Below are 15,589 nucleotides of genomic sequence, written 5' to 3' on the forward strand. Positions count from 1 at the left end.
CACCAAAAGGATCCAATTTGTACTGTTTTGAACATGAGAAGGAAACCGCTTTTGACCTCATGCTATGCTATTGTGAGTCGACGGAAGGCTATTGGAAGTAAGTAACAATCTGAGATGGCTGGAGAATGGATCAGGTAGGGTGCTTTGAATGGCAGGTACACTACACGCTGCGGTGGGCTTTGACTTGCTTGCAATTTCTAATGGGCCTTTTGCTATTATCGAGATGGGGGAGGGTATAGTGGCCCCCTGGGACCAAAAGCTTCTATTCCTTTTAGCTTAGTGGGGCTACATGCTCACCAAGTTGTACTGAATGTGCCTCGGTGTTCCAGGATTGTCAACCAAGATATAAAAAACTTGTATGTGTAATATAAGCACTCTGAGAGCACAAGCGCCTACTGGATCCAGACGGTGACTAACAAACAGACAGACAAAAACCCAGATGAAAACATAACCTCCTTGGCGGAGGTAATAATTGTGTGTAGTTATTATAAAGTGTTACCAAATAATTTTATAAAATAAACACAGTAATGTAAAACTAGAAATGCAATTCCAAGGAATTACCAGTGCATGAAAATGCAAAAATAGATAGATAATGTAGATATGGTTACTAAGGTGTAGCTAGGGTAAACATGGTGGTTGCATAGTTTACAGAGAGTTGATAGTGTGAAGGTAGACAGTTTAAAGATGAAATGTTCCAGTTCTAACTTAACTAATGATTTCTATTCATGTTAAAATGTTGATTAGCTAACTTAGCTAATGATTTCTAGCAGTTACGCTAAAAATGCTTACTATGCTAGCAATGCTAACAATGCTAACCAGGTTGATTAGCTAACTTAACCAATGATTTCTAGCAGCAATGCTAAAAATGCTAACTATGCTAACAATGCTAAATTTGCTAACAATGCTAACCAGGTTGATTAGCTAACTTAGTTGATTATTTTTTGCAGTTATGTTAAAAATGCTAACTATGCTAACAATGCTAACTATGCTAACCATGCTAACTAGCTAACTTGCTAGTGACGACTTTTATTTTGAAACATTTGTTGCTAGGGTATCCATGGTGGCCACTATCAGGAAACAAGAAGTTACTGCAGTATAATCATGTTGGTTGCTATGGAAACAGTCATAAACACTTAATTTTAATGGTTGCTATGTGGAGGCATAGTGGATGATAACTGACAGTTGGAATGGTTGAACAGTTCAATAGTTGAGTAGTTTCAATGGTTAAATGATTTAATAGTGTATTATTGCAGTGAGGACCTTTATTTTGAAACAGTTGTGGACAGAGGAAGTAGTGAAACAGGATCTGTAGTCTTAATGAAATTGTATGCTTAAAGCCTGAGACAGAAGGTGCCTCTCATAGCGTTTACGCGTCCTCTCTCGCTCCTCACTGATCTACATAAAGAATGATGGAGCGGCAACAATGGGATAGTCTAGCCCTTCTTCTATCTTTCTTTATGTAGATCATTGAGGATCGAGGAGCGAGGGAGGACATATAAACGCTGCTTGAGAGGGACCCACAGTAAATACTTTAAAAGTTGTATGTAGATAGTCTAATTAATGTTGATAGACAGAATGTTTAATGGATGTTGATAGGCAGATTGTTTAATAGATATTGATTGACAGTTTAATGGGTGGATGAGTGAATGGTCTGAAGAAGATGAATGGATAGAAGGTTGGATGGAATGTGCCTTATATTCTTGTGAAGAGAGACACTGATACAGCTCTCTGAGAGTAGTTGACACAGGTGTAATCAATTTAACTGGCTAGTCTTAAGAGAGCCAGCCTGAGACAGAGTAGATTGTTTAAAAGTTCAATGTAGAGCGTCTAATTGATGTTGTTGATAGGCAGACTGTTTAGAATGGGTGGATGAGTGAATGGTTTGAAGAAGATGAATGGATATAAAGTTGGATGGAATTAGGAGGACTTATTTTGATACTGTTGTGCGCAGAGGATACAGGGGAACAGAATATGTAGTCTTCAGAGAGGAGCCTGAGAGAAACTGACAGTTGGTGCCCAGGTGGCTGACCAGCTGGGGTAACATTCTAATTGCTGCCGTGATGTCATAATGAGCCATGTTAAGTCTATGGGGGAAATTGTAATAGTTTTTAACTAATAGTTTAAAAAGTATAAAAGTTACAAAGTTGAAAAATACAAAGCCCACATCGCGTAAGTAAGACCTACGCGTCAAAATTTGAATGGAGTTTCTACGTTAAGCGGTTGAAGCTGAATTGCGTGCGTTAGAAGAAGAACTAGAGAATGTAATTCCAGGGAAATTACGAGTGCATGAAAATGCAAAAATGTATAGATACAGTAGATAATGTAGATATAGTTACTAAGGTGTAGCTAGGGTAAACATGGTGGTTGCATAGTTTAAAGAAAGCTGATAGTGTGAAGGTAGACAGTTTAAAGCTTAAACATTACAGTTCTAACTGAACTAATGATTTCTAGCAGTTATGTTAAAAATGCTAACAATGCTAACCAGGCTGATTAGCTAACTTAGCTAATCATTTCTAACAGTTATGCTAAAAATGCTAACTATGCTAACAATGCTAACTATGCTAACAATGCTAACCAGGTTGATTAGCTAACTTAGCTAACCATTTCTAGCAGTTATGCTAAAAATGCTAACTATGCTAACAATGCTAACCATGCTAACTAGCTAACTTGCTAGTGAGGACTTTTATTTTGAAACATTTGTTGATGGGTATCTATGGTGGCCACTATCAGGAATAAAGAAGTTACTGTAGTAAAATCATGTTGGTTGGTATGGAAACGGTCATAAACGCTTAATTTTAATGGTTGCTATGTTGGTTGCTAGGTACATGGAGGTTTCATGTAGTTGACTGGAGGCATAGTTGATGATAACTGACAGTTGGAATGGTTGAACAGTTAAATAGTTGAGTAGTTTCAATGGTTAAATGATTTAATAGTGTATTATTGCAGTGAGGACTTTTATTTTGAAACAGTTGTGGACAGAGGAAACAGTTTAACAGGATATGTGTAGTCTTCAGAGAGATTGTATGCTTAAAGCCTGAGAGAGAGAGAGAGCTGCTGCAGGTGGGGCTGGCCACCTGGCATAAGATTCTAATTGCCCTATTATGATGTCATAATCCAATGTTAAGTCTATGGGAGAAAAAATTGTTTAAAAAATTAATATAAATTCAACGATTAAGTTTTCAAAGTTGAAAAATACAAAGCTGAAGTCACCTAAGTAAGACCTACGCAGCACAGTTTGAATGAAGTTTCTACGTTACACGGTTGAAGCTGAATTGAACGCACAAAAACGTTAGAGGAAAAATAAAAATAAGAATAAATCGGATAACAGTAGAGTGCATTTTCATGCACTCTAATAACTAGAAATGCAATTCCAAGGAATTACCAGTGCATGAAAATGCAAAAAATGTAGATATGGCTACTAAGGTGTAGCTAGGGTAAACATGGTGGTTGCATAGTTCAAAGAGAGTTGATAGTGTTAAGGTAGACATTTTAAAGCTTAAACATTCCTGTTCTAACTTAACTAATAATTTCTAACAGGTATTCTAAAATGTTAACTATGCTAACAATGCTAACCAGGTTGATAAGTTAACTTAGCTGATGATTTCTAGCAGTAATGCTAAAAATGCTAACTATGCTAACATTGCTAACTATGCTAACAATGCTAACCAGGTTGATTAGCTAACTTAGCTAATCATTTTTAGCAGTTATGCTAAAAATGCTAACAATGCTAACCATGCTAACAATGCTAACTTGCTAGTGAGGACTTTTATTTTGAAACAGTAGTTGCTAGGGTATCCATGGTGCCCACTATCAGGACTAAAGAAGTTACTGTAGTATAATCATGTTGGTTGCTATGGAAACTGTCAAAAACGCTTAATTTTAATGGTTGCTATGTTGGTTGCTAGGTATATGGAGGTTTCATTTAGTTGACTGGAGGCATAGTTGATGATAACTGACAGTTGGAATGGTTGAACAGTTAAATAGTTGAGTAGTTTCAGTGGTTAAATGATTTAATAGTGTATTATTGCAGTGAGGACTTTTATTTTGAAACAGTTGTGGACAGAGGAAACAGTTAACAGGATATGTAGTCTTCACAGAGAGATTGTATGCTTAAAGCCTGAGAGAGAGAGGGCTGCTGCAGGTGGGGCTGGCCACCTGGCATAAGATTCTAATTGCTCAACGACCCGATTGTGATGTCATAGAGGCCAATGTTAAGTCTATGGGGAAATTTTAATAGTTTTTATTTAATAGTTCAAAAAGTATAAAAGTTACAAAGTTGAAAAGTCATAGCAACCCGATCCATTAGAATACCTACGTTACGAAGTTTGAATGAAGTTTCTAAGTTAAACGGTTGAAGAGAAATTGCGGTTAGAAAAAGTGGTAAGCGGAATAATAATAACTAGAAATGCAATTCCAAGGAATTACCAGTGCATGAAAATGCAAAAAAATGTAGATATGGCTACTAAGGTGTAGCTAGGGTAAACATGGTGGTTGCATAGTTTAAAGAGAGTTGATAGTGTTAAGGTAGACATTTTAAAGCTTAAACATTCCTGTTCTAACTTAACTAATAATTTCTAACAGGTATTCTAAAATGTTAACTATGCTAACAATGCTAACCAGGTTGATAAGTTAACTTAGCTGATGATTTCTAGCAGTAATGCTAAAAAATGCTAACTATGCTAACATTGCTAACTATGTTAACTATGCTAACCACGTTGATTAGCTAACTTAACTAATCATTTTAGCAGTTGTGCTAAAAATGCTAACTATGTTAACAATGCTAACTATGCTAACAATGCTAACCAGGTTGATGAGCTAACTTAGCTAATCATTTTTAGCAGTTATGCTAAAAATGCTAACTATGTTAACAATGCTAACTGTGCTAACCATGCTAACAATGCTAACTTGCTAGTGAGGACTTTTATTTTGAAACAGTAGTTGCTAGGGTATCCATGGTGCCCACTATCAAGAATAAAGAAGTTACTGAAGTATAATCATGTTGGTTGCTATGGAAACTGTCAAAAACGCTTAATTTTAATGGTTGCTATGTTGGTTGCTAGGTACATGGAGGATTCATTTAGTTGACTGGAGGCATAGTTGATGATAAATGACAGTTGGAATGGTTGAACAGTTAAATAGTTGAGTAGTTTCAGTGGTTAAATGATTTAATAGTGTATTATTGCAGTGAGGACTTTTATTTTGAAACAGTTGTGGACAGAGGAAACAGTTAACAGGATATGTAGTCTTCACAGAGAGATTGTATGCTTAAAGCCTGAGAGAGAGAGGGCTGCTGCAGGTGGGGCTGGCCACCTGGCATAAGATTCTAATTGCTCAACGACCCGATTGTGATGTCATAGAGGCCAATGTTAAGTCTATGGGGAAATTTTTAATAGTTTTTAATTTATAGTTCAAAAAGTATAAAAGTTACAAAGTTGAAAAGTCATAGCAACCCGATCCATTAGAATACCTACGTTACAAAGTTTGAATGAAGTTTCTAAGTTAAACGGTTGAAGAGAAATTGCGGTTAGAAAAAGCTGTCAGCGGAATAATAATAAAGAAAACTAGAAATGCAATTCCAAGGAATTACCAGTGCATGAAAATGCAAAAAAATGTAGATATGGCTACTAAAGTGTAGCTAGGGTAAACATGGTGGTTGCATAGTTTAAAGAGAGTTGATAGTGTTAAGGTAGACATTTTAAAGCTTAAACATTCCTGTTCTAACTTAACTAATAATTTCTAACAGGGATTCTACAATGTTAACTATGCTAACAATGCTAACCAGGTTGATAAGTTAACTTAGCTGATGATTTCTAGCAGTAATGCTAAAAATGCTAACTATGCTAGCATTGCTAACTATGTTAACAATGCTAACCATGTTGATTAGCTAACTTAGCTAATCATTTTAGCAGTTGTGCTAAAAATGCTAACTATGCTAACAATGCTAACTATGCTAACAATGCTAACCAGGTTGATTAGCTAACTTAGCTAATCATTTTTAGCAGTTATGCTAAAAATGCTAACTATGCTAACAATGTTAACTATGCTAACCATGCTAACAATGCTAACTTGCTAGTGAGGACTTTTATTTTGAAACAGTAGTTGCTAGGGTATCCATGGTGCCTACTATCAGGAATAAAGAAGTTACTGTAGTATAATCATGTTGGTTGCTATGGAAACTGCCAAAAACGCTTAATTTTAATGGTTGCTATGTTGATTGCTAGGTACATGGAGGTTTCATTTAGTTAACTGGAGGCATAGTTGATGATAACTGACAGTTGGAATGGTTGAACAGTTAAATAGTTGAGTAGTTTCAGTGGTTAAATGATTTAATAGTGTATTATTGCAGTGAGGACTTTTATTTTGAAACAGTTGTGGACAGAGGAAATAGTTAACAGGATATGTAGTCTTCACAGAGAGATTGTATGCTTAAAGCCTGAGAGAGAGAGGGCTGCTGCAGGTGGGGCTGGCCACCTGGCATAAGATTCTAATTGCTCAACGACCCGATTGTGATGTCATAGAGGCCAATGTTAAGTCTATGGGGAAATTTTAATAGTTTTTATTTAATAGTTCAAAAAGTATAAAAGTTACAAAGTTGAAAAGTCATAGCAACCCGATCCATTAGAATACCTACGTTACAAAGTTTGAATGAAGTTGCTAAGTTAAACGGTTGATGAGAAATTGCGGTTAGAAAAAGCTGTCAGCGGAATAATAATAACTAGAAATGCAATTCCAAGGAATTACCAGTGCATGAAAATGCAAAAATAGATAGATAATGTAGATATGGTTACTAAGGTGTAGCTAGGGTAAACATGGTGGTTGCATAGTTTACAGAGAGTTGATAGTGTGAAGGTAGACAGTTTAAAGATGAAACGTTCCAGTTCTAACTTAACTAATGATTTCTATTCATGTTAAAATGTTGATTAGCTAACTTAGCTAATGATTTCTAGCAGTTACGCTAAAAATGCTTACTATGCTAGCAATGCTAACAATGCTAACCAGGTTGATTAGCTAACTTAACCGATGATTTCTAGCAGTAATGCTAAAAATGCTAACTATGCTAACAATGCTAAATTTGCTAACAATGCTAACCAGGTTAATTAGCTAACTTAGTTAGCATTGTTAGCATAGTTAGCATTTTTAGCATAACTGCAAAAAATCATCAACTATGCTAACCATGGTAACTAGCTAACTTGCTAGTGAGGACTTTTATTTTGAAACATTTGTTGCTAGGGTATCCATGGTGGCCACTATCAGGAAACAAGAAGTTACTGCAGTATAATCATGTTGGTTGCTATGGAAATGGTCATAAACACTTTTTAATGGTTGCTATGTTGGTTGCTAGGTACATGGAGGTTTCATGTAGTTGACTGGAGGCATAGTGGATGATAACTGACAGTTGGAATGGTTGAACAGTTCAATAGTTGAGTAGTTTCAATGGTTAAATGATTTAATAGTGTATTATTGCAGTGAGGACCTTTATTTTGAAACAGTTGTGGACAGAGGAAGTAGTGAAACAGGATCTGTAGTCTTAATGAGATTGTATGCTTAAAGCCTGAGACAGAAGGTGCTTCTCATAGCGTTTACGCGTCCTCTCTCGCTCCTCACTGATCTACATAAAGAATGATGGAGCGGCAACAATGGGATAGTCTAGCCCTTCTTCTATCTTTCTTTATGTAGATCATTGAGGATCGAGGATCGAGGGAGGACATATAAACGCTGCTTGAGAGGGACCCACAGTAAATACTTTAAAAGTTGTATGTAGATAGTCTAATTAATGTTGATAGATAGAATGTTTAATGGATGTTGATAGGCAGATTGTTTAATAGATATTGATTGACAGTTTAATGGGTGGATGAGTGAATGGTCTGAAGAAGATGAATGGATAGAAGGTTGGATGGAATGTGCCTTTTATTCTTGTTAAGAGAGACACTGATACAGCTCTCTGAGAGTAGTTGACACAGGTGTAATCAATTTAACTGGCTAGTCTTAAGAGAGCCAGAGTATCTTAAAGCCTGAGACAGAGTAAATAATTTAAAAGTTGAATGTAGATAGTCTAATTAATGTTGATAGACAGAGAGTTTAATGGATGTTAGACAGATTGTTTAATAGATGTTGATAGACAGTTTAATGGGTGGATGAGTGAATGGTCTGAAGAAGATGAATGGATAGAATGTTGGATGGAATGTGCCTTATATTCTTGTAGAATGGAGAGACACAGCTCTCTACTGAGAGTAGTGGATACAGATACAGGTGTAATCAATTTGACTGGCTAGTCTTAAGAGAGCCAGCCTGAGACAGAGTAGATTGTTTAAAAGTTCAATGTAGAGCGTCTAATTGATGTTGTTGATAGGCAGACTGTTTAGAATGGGTGGATGAGTGAATGGTTTGAAGAAGATGAATGGATATAAAGTTGGATGGAATTAGGAGGACTTATTTTGATACTGTTGTGCGCAGAGGATACAGGGGAACAGAATATGTAGTCTTCAGAGAGGAGCCTGAGAGAAACTGACAGTTGGTGCCCAGGTGGCTGACCAGCTGGGGTAACATTCTAATTGCTGCCGTGATGTCATAATGAGCAATGTTAAGTCTATGGGGGAAATGGTGATAGTTTTTAACTAATAATTTAAAAAGTATAAAAGTTACAAAGTTGAAAAATATAAAGCACATATGGCATAAGCAAGACCTACGCAACAAAGTTTGAATGAAGTTTCTACGTTAAACGGTTGAAGCTGAATTGCGAGCGTTAGAAGAAGAAGTTTAATAATAACTAGAAATGCAATTCCAAGGAATTACCAGTGCATGAAAATGCAAAAAAATGTAGATATGGCTACTAAAGCCTACCTTACATTGACAGACTTTGCAAAGATTTGGAAAAGATTTTTGAAAGACTACTGTCTCAGACCCTCTGACATCTAAAGACAATTCATTGAGTTTCTAGTCACAGTCTAGTCACAGGCCAGTCTCAGATTAGGATTTTGCAAAGACTGTGGGTCACTATTTACAAGACTGCTGCTAGATTCCTTCAAATTATTTCCATCGTGCAATAGGCTACACGTCATCATTAACAGGAACTCACATGATAGCCTACTCATATCAAAGTAATTTTTTCGCGTTTCTGCAGCATTGTTTGATGTGTGACATCACTAACAGATATAGAGTTGTTCTGTCACGTAGAACAGCCGTCTAATAAATTATAAGAAATGAAATAACAAATAATCATATAGGCTACAGCTGTCGCCTATTTTGCCCCTTCCTGTTTCATGTTCGACCGTGGTTACTATTGGTTTTTAATGTTCACGTCACTATTTGCATGAGCCACGACTGAAAAGACTTCCGATAATATCAAACATGTTTGATATTGTCGTAACGGCAAAACTAGAAAAAGACTGCCTCCGACGGACTTAAAACCGCTAAGATTGGCACCTTACACTAAACGATTTAGATGACGGGAGCGCGCTGCGATTCCAGTACAACTCCCAAGATTGCCGCCCGATTTTGGAAATGTAGTCGCCGACTGTTAAAACAGGTCAAAATCGTGCAATGTAAGCCAGCCTTTAGGTGTAGCTAGGGTAAACATGGTGGTTGCATAGTTTAAAGAGAGTTGATAGTGTTAAGGTAGACATTTTTAAGCTTAAACATTCCTGTTCTAACTTAACTAATAATTTCTAACAGGTATTCTAAAATGTTAACTATGCTAACAATGCTAACCAGGTTGATAAGTTAACTTAGCTGATGATTTCTAGCAGTAATGCTAAAAATGCTAACATTGCTAACTATGTTAACAATGCTAACCACATTGATTAGCTAACTTAGCTAATCATTTTAGCAGTTGTGCTAAAAATGCTAACTATGCTAACAATGCTAACAATGCTTACCATGTTGATTAGCTAACTTAGCTAATAATTTTTAGCAGCTATGCTACAAATGCTAACTATGCTAACAATGCTAACCATGCTAACAATGCTAACTTGCTAGTGAGGACTTTTATTTTGAAACAGTAGTTGCTAGGGTATCCATGGTGCCCACTATCAGGAATAAAGAAGTTACTGTAGTATAATCATGTTGGTTGCTATGGAAACTGTCAAAAACGCTTAATTTTAATGGTTGCTATGTTGGTTGCTAGGTACATGGAGGTTTCATTTAGTTGACTGGAGGCATAGTTGATGATAACTGACAGTTGGAATGGTTGAACAGTTAAATAGTTGAGTAGTTTCAGTGGTTAAATGATTTAATAGTGTATTATTGCAGTGAGGACTCTTATTTTGAAACAGTTGTGGACAGAGGAAACAGTTAACAGGATATGTAGTCTTCACAGAGAGATTGTATGCTTAAAGCCTGAGAGAGAGAGGGCTGCTGCAGGTGGGGCTGGCCACCTGGCATAAGATTCTAATTGCTCAACGACCCGATTGTGATGTCATAGAGGCCAATGTTAAGTCTATGGGGAAATTTTAATAGTTTTTATTTAATAGTTCAAAAAGTATAAAAGTTACAAAGTTGAAAAGTCATAGCAACCCGATCCATTAGAATACCTACGTTACAAAGTTTGAATGAAGTTGCTAAGTTAAACGGTTAAAGAGAAATTGCGGTTAGAAAAAGCTGTCAGCGGAATAATAATAATAAGAAGTCTAGGAAGAACAGTACAGTGCATTTTCATGCACTGTAATAAGAAGTCTAGGAAGAACAGTACAGTGCATTTTCATGCACTGTAACTAGAGATGTAATTCCAAGGAAATTACGAGTGCATGAAAATGCAAAAATGATGAGGACTTTTATTTTGAAACAGTTGTGGGTAGAGGAAACAGTTGAACAGGATGTATAGTCTTAAGAGAGCCAGAAAGCCTGAGACAGAGAGTTGCTGCCAGGTGGCTTTGAACACCTGGCTTAAGATTCTAATTGCTTAACGACTTTATTGTGATGTCATAATCCAATGTTAAGTCTATGGGAGAAAAAATGTTTTAAAAAATTCATATAAATTAAACGATAAAGTTTTCAAAGATGAAAATTACATAGCTGAAGTCACCTAAGTAAGACCTACGCAGCGCAGTTTGAATGAAGTTTCTACGTTGAACGGTTGAAGCTGAATTGAACGCACAAAAAGTGTCTGAAGAAGAATAATAATATCGATAATAAGAATAAACAGCATAACAGTAGAGTGCATTTTCATGCACTCTAATAACTAGAAATGCAATTCCAAGGAATTACCAGTGCATGAAAATGCAAAAAAATGTAGATATGGCTATTAAGGTGTAGCTAGGGTAAACATGGTGGTTGCATAGTTTAAAGAGAGTTGATGGTGTTAAGGTAGACATTTTAAAGCTTAAACATTCCTGTTCTAACTTAACTAATAATTTCTAACAGGTATTCTAAAATGTTAACTATGCTAACAATGCAAACCAGGTTGATAAGTTAACTTAGCTGATGATTTCTAGCAGTAATGCTAAAAATGCTAACTATGCTAACATTGCTAACTATGTTAACAATGCTAACCACATTGATTAGCTAACTTAGCTAATCATTTTAGCAGTTATGCTAAAAATGCTAACTATGCTAACAATGCTAACTATGCTAACAATGCCAACCAGGTTGATTAGCTAACTTAGCTAATCATTTTTAGCAATAATGCTAAAAATGCTAACTATGCTAACAATGCTAACAATGCTAACTTGCTAGTGAGGACTTTTATTTTGAAACAGTAGTTGCTAGGGTATCCATGGTGCCCACTATCAGGAATAAAGAAGTTACTGTAGTATAATCATGTTGGTTGCTATGGAAACTGTCAAAAACGCTTAGTTTTAATGGTTGCTATGTTAGTTGCTAGGTACATGGAGGTTTCATTTAGTTGACTGGAGGCATAGTTGATGATAACTGACAGTTGGAATGGTTGAACAGTTAAATAGTTGAGTAGTTTCAGTGGTTAAATGATTTAATAGTGTATTATTGCAGTGAGGACTTTTATTTTGAAACAGTTGTGGAAAGAGGAAACAGTTAACAGGATATGTAGTCTTCACAGAGAGATTGTATGCTTAAAGCCTGAGAGAGAGAGGGCTGCTGCAGGTGGGGCTGGCCACCTGGCATAAGATTCTAATTGCTCAACGACCCGATTGTGATGTCATAGAGGCCAATGTTAAGTCTATGGGGAAATTTTGAATAGTTTTTATTTAATAGTTCAAAAAGTATAAAAGTTACAAAGTTGAAAAGTCATAGCAACCCGATCCATTAGAATACCTACGTTACAAAGTTTGAATGAAGTTTCTAAGTTAAACGGTTGAAGAGAAATTGCGGTCAGAAAAAGTGGTAAGCGGAATAATAATAAATATAACTAGAAATGCAATTCCAAGGAATTACCAGTGCATGAAAATGCAAAAAAATGTAGATATGGCTACTAAGGTGTAGCTAGGGTAAACATGGTGGTTGCATAGTTTAAAGAGAGTTGATAGTGTTAAGGTAGACATTTTAAAGCTTAAACATTCCTGTTCTAACTTAACTAATAATTTCTAACAGGTATTCTAAAATGTTAACTATGCTAACAATGCTAACCAGGTTGATAAGTTAACTTAGCTGATGATTTCTAGCAGTAATGCTAAAAAATGCTAACTATGCTAACATTGCTAACTATGTTAACTATGCTAACCACGTTGATTAGCTAACTTAGCTAATCATTTTAGCAGTTGTGCTAAAAATGCTAACTATGTTAACAATGCTAACTATGCTAACAATGCTAACCAGGTTGATGAGCTAACTTAGCTAATCATTTTTAGCAGTTATGCTAAAAATGCTAACTATGTTAACAATGCTAACTGTGTTAACCATGCTAACAATGCTAACTTGCTAGTGAGGACTTTTATTTTGAAACAGTAGTTGCTAGGGTATCCATGGTGCCCACTATCAAGAATAAAGAAGTTACTGTAGTATAATCATGTTGGTTGCTATGGAAACTGTCAAAAACGCTTAATTTTAATGGTTGCTATGTTGGTTGCTAGGTACATGGAGGATTCATTTAGTTGACTGGAGGCATAGTTGATGATAAATGACAGTTGGAATGGTTGAACAGTTAAATAGTTGAGTAGTTTCAGTGGTTAAATGATTTAATAGTGTATTATTGCAGTGAGGACTTTTATTTTGATACAGTTGTGGACAGAGGAAACAGTTAACAGGATATGTAGTCTTCACAGAGAGATTGTATGCTTAAAGCCTGAGAGAGAGAGGGCTGCTGCAGGTGGGGCTGGCCACCTGGCATAAGATTCTAATTGCTCAACGACCCGATTGTGATGTCATAGAGGCCAATGTTAAGTCTATGGGGAAATTTTTAATAGTTTTTAATTTATAGTTCAAAAAGTATAAAAGTTACAAAGTTGAAAAGTCATAGCAACCCGATCCATTAGAATACCTACGTTACAAAGTTTGAATGAAGTTTCTAAGTTAAACGGTTGAAGAGAAATTGCGGTTAGAAAAAGCTGTCAGCGGAATAATAATAAAGAAAACTAGAAATGCAATTCCAGGGAATTACCAGTGCATGAAAATGCAAAAATAGATAGATAATGTAGATATGGTTACTAAGGTGTAGCTAGGGTAAACATGGTGGTTGCATAGTTTACAGAGAGTTGATAGTGTGAAGGTAGACAGTTTAAAGATGAAACATTCCAGTTCTAACTTAACTAATGATTTCTATTCATGTTAAAATGTTGATTAGCTAACTTAGCTAATGATTTCTAGCAGTTACGCTAAAAATGCTTATTATGCTAGCAATGCTAACTTTACTAACAATGCTAACCAGGTTGATTAGCTAACTTAACCGATGATTTCTAGCAGTTATGCTAAAAATGCTAACTATGTTAACAATGCTAACTATGCTAACTAGCTAACTTGCTAGTGAGGACTTTTATTTTGAAACATTTGTTGCTAGGGTATCCATGGTGGCCACTATCAGGAAACAAGAAGTTACTGCAGTATAATCATGTTGGTTGCTATGGAAACGGTCATAAACGCTTAATTTTAATGGTTGCTATGTTGGTTGCTAGGTACATGGAGGTTTCATGTAGTTGACTGGAGGCATAGTGGATGATAACTGACAGTTGGAATGGTTGAACAGTTCAATAGTTGAGTAGTTTCAATGGTTAAATGATTTAATAGTGTATTATTGCAGTGAGGACCTTTATTTTGAAACAGTTGTGGACAGAGGAAGTAGTGAAACAGGATCTGTAGTCTTAATGAGATTGTATGCTTAAAGCCTGAGACAGAAGGTGCCTCTCATAGCGTTTACGCGTCCTCTCTCGCTCCTCACTGATCTACATAAAGAATGATGGAGCGGCAACAATGGGATAGTCTAGCCCTTCTTCTATCTTTCTTTATGTAGATCATTGAGGATCGAGGAGCGAGGGAGGACATATAAACGCTGCTTGAGAGGGACCCACAGTAAATACTTTAAAAGTTGTATGTAGATAGTCTAATTAATGTTGATAGATAGAATGTTTAATGGATGTTGATAGGCAGATTGTTTTATATTGATTGACAGTTTAATGGGTGGATGAGTGAATGGTCTGAAGAAGATGAATGGATAGAAGGTTGGATGGAATGTGCCTTATATTCTTGTTAAGAGAGACACTGATACAGCTCTCTGAGAGTAGTTGACACAGGTGTAATCAATTTAACTGGCTAGTCTTAAGACAGCCAGAGTACTCTTAAAGCCTGAGACAGAGTAAATAATTTAAAAGTTGAATGTAGATAGTCTAATTAATGTTGATAGACAGAGAGTTTAATGGATGTTGATAGACAGATTGTTTAATAGATGTTGATAGACAGTTTAATGGGTGGATGAGTGAATGGTCTGAAGAAGATGAATGGATAGAATGTTGGATGGAATGTGCCTTATATTCTTGTAGAATGGAGAGACACAGCTCTCTACTGAGAGTAGTGGATACAGATACAGGTGTAATCAATTTAACTGGCTAGTCTTAAGAGAGCCAGCCTGAGACAGAGTAGATTGTTTAAAAGTTCAATGTAGAGCGTCTAATTGATGTTGTTGATAGGCAGACTGTTTAGAATGGGTGGATGAGTGAATGGTTTGAAGAAGATGAATGGATATAAAGTTGGATGGAATTAGGAGGACTTATTTTGATACTGTTGTGCACAGAGGATACAGGGGAACAGAATATGTAGTCTTCAGAGAGGAGCCTGAGAGAAACTGACAGTTGGTGCCCAGGTGGCTGACCAGCTGGGGTAACATTCTAATTGCTGCCGTGATGTCATAATGAGCAATGTTAAGTCTATGGGGGAAATGGTGATAGTTTTTAACTAATAGTTTAAAAAGTATAAAAGTTACAAAGTTGAAAAATACAAAGCACATATGGCATAAGCAAGACCTACGCAACAAAGTTTGAATGAAGTTTCTACGTTAAACGGTTGAAGCTGAATTGCGAGCGTTAGAAGAAGAAGTTTAACTAGAAATGCAATTCCAAGGAATTACCAGTGCATGAAAATGCAAAAATAGATAGATAATGTGGATATGGTTACTAAGGTGTAGCTAGGGTAAACATGGTGGTTGCATAGTTTACAGAGAGTTGATAGTGTGAAGGTAGACAGTTTAAAGCTG

The sequence above is a fragment of the Sardina pilchardus genome, chromosome 24, assembly GCF_963854185.1.
Source record: "Sardina pilchardus chromosome 24, fSarPil1.1, whole genome shotgun sequence".
NCBI lineage: Eukaryota > Metazoa > Chordata > Actinopteri > Clupeiformes > Clupeidae > Sardina > Sardina pilchardus.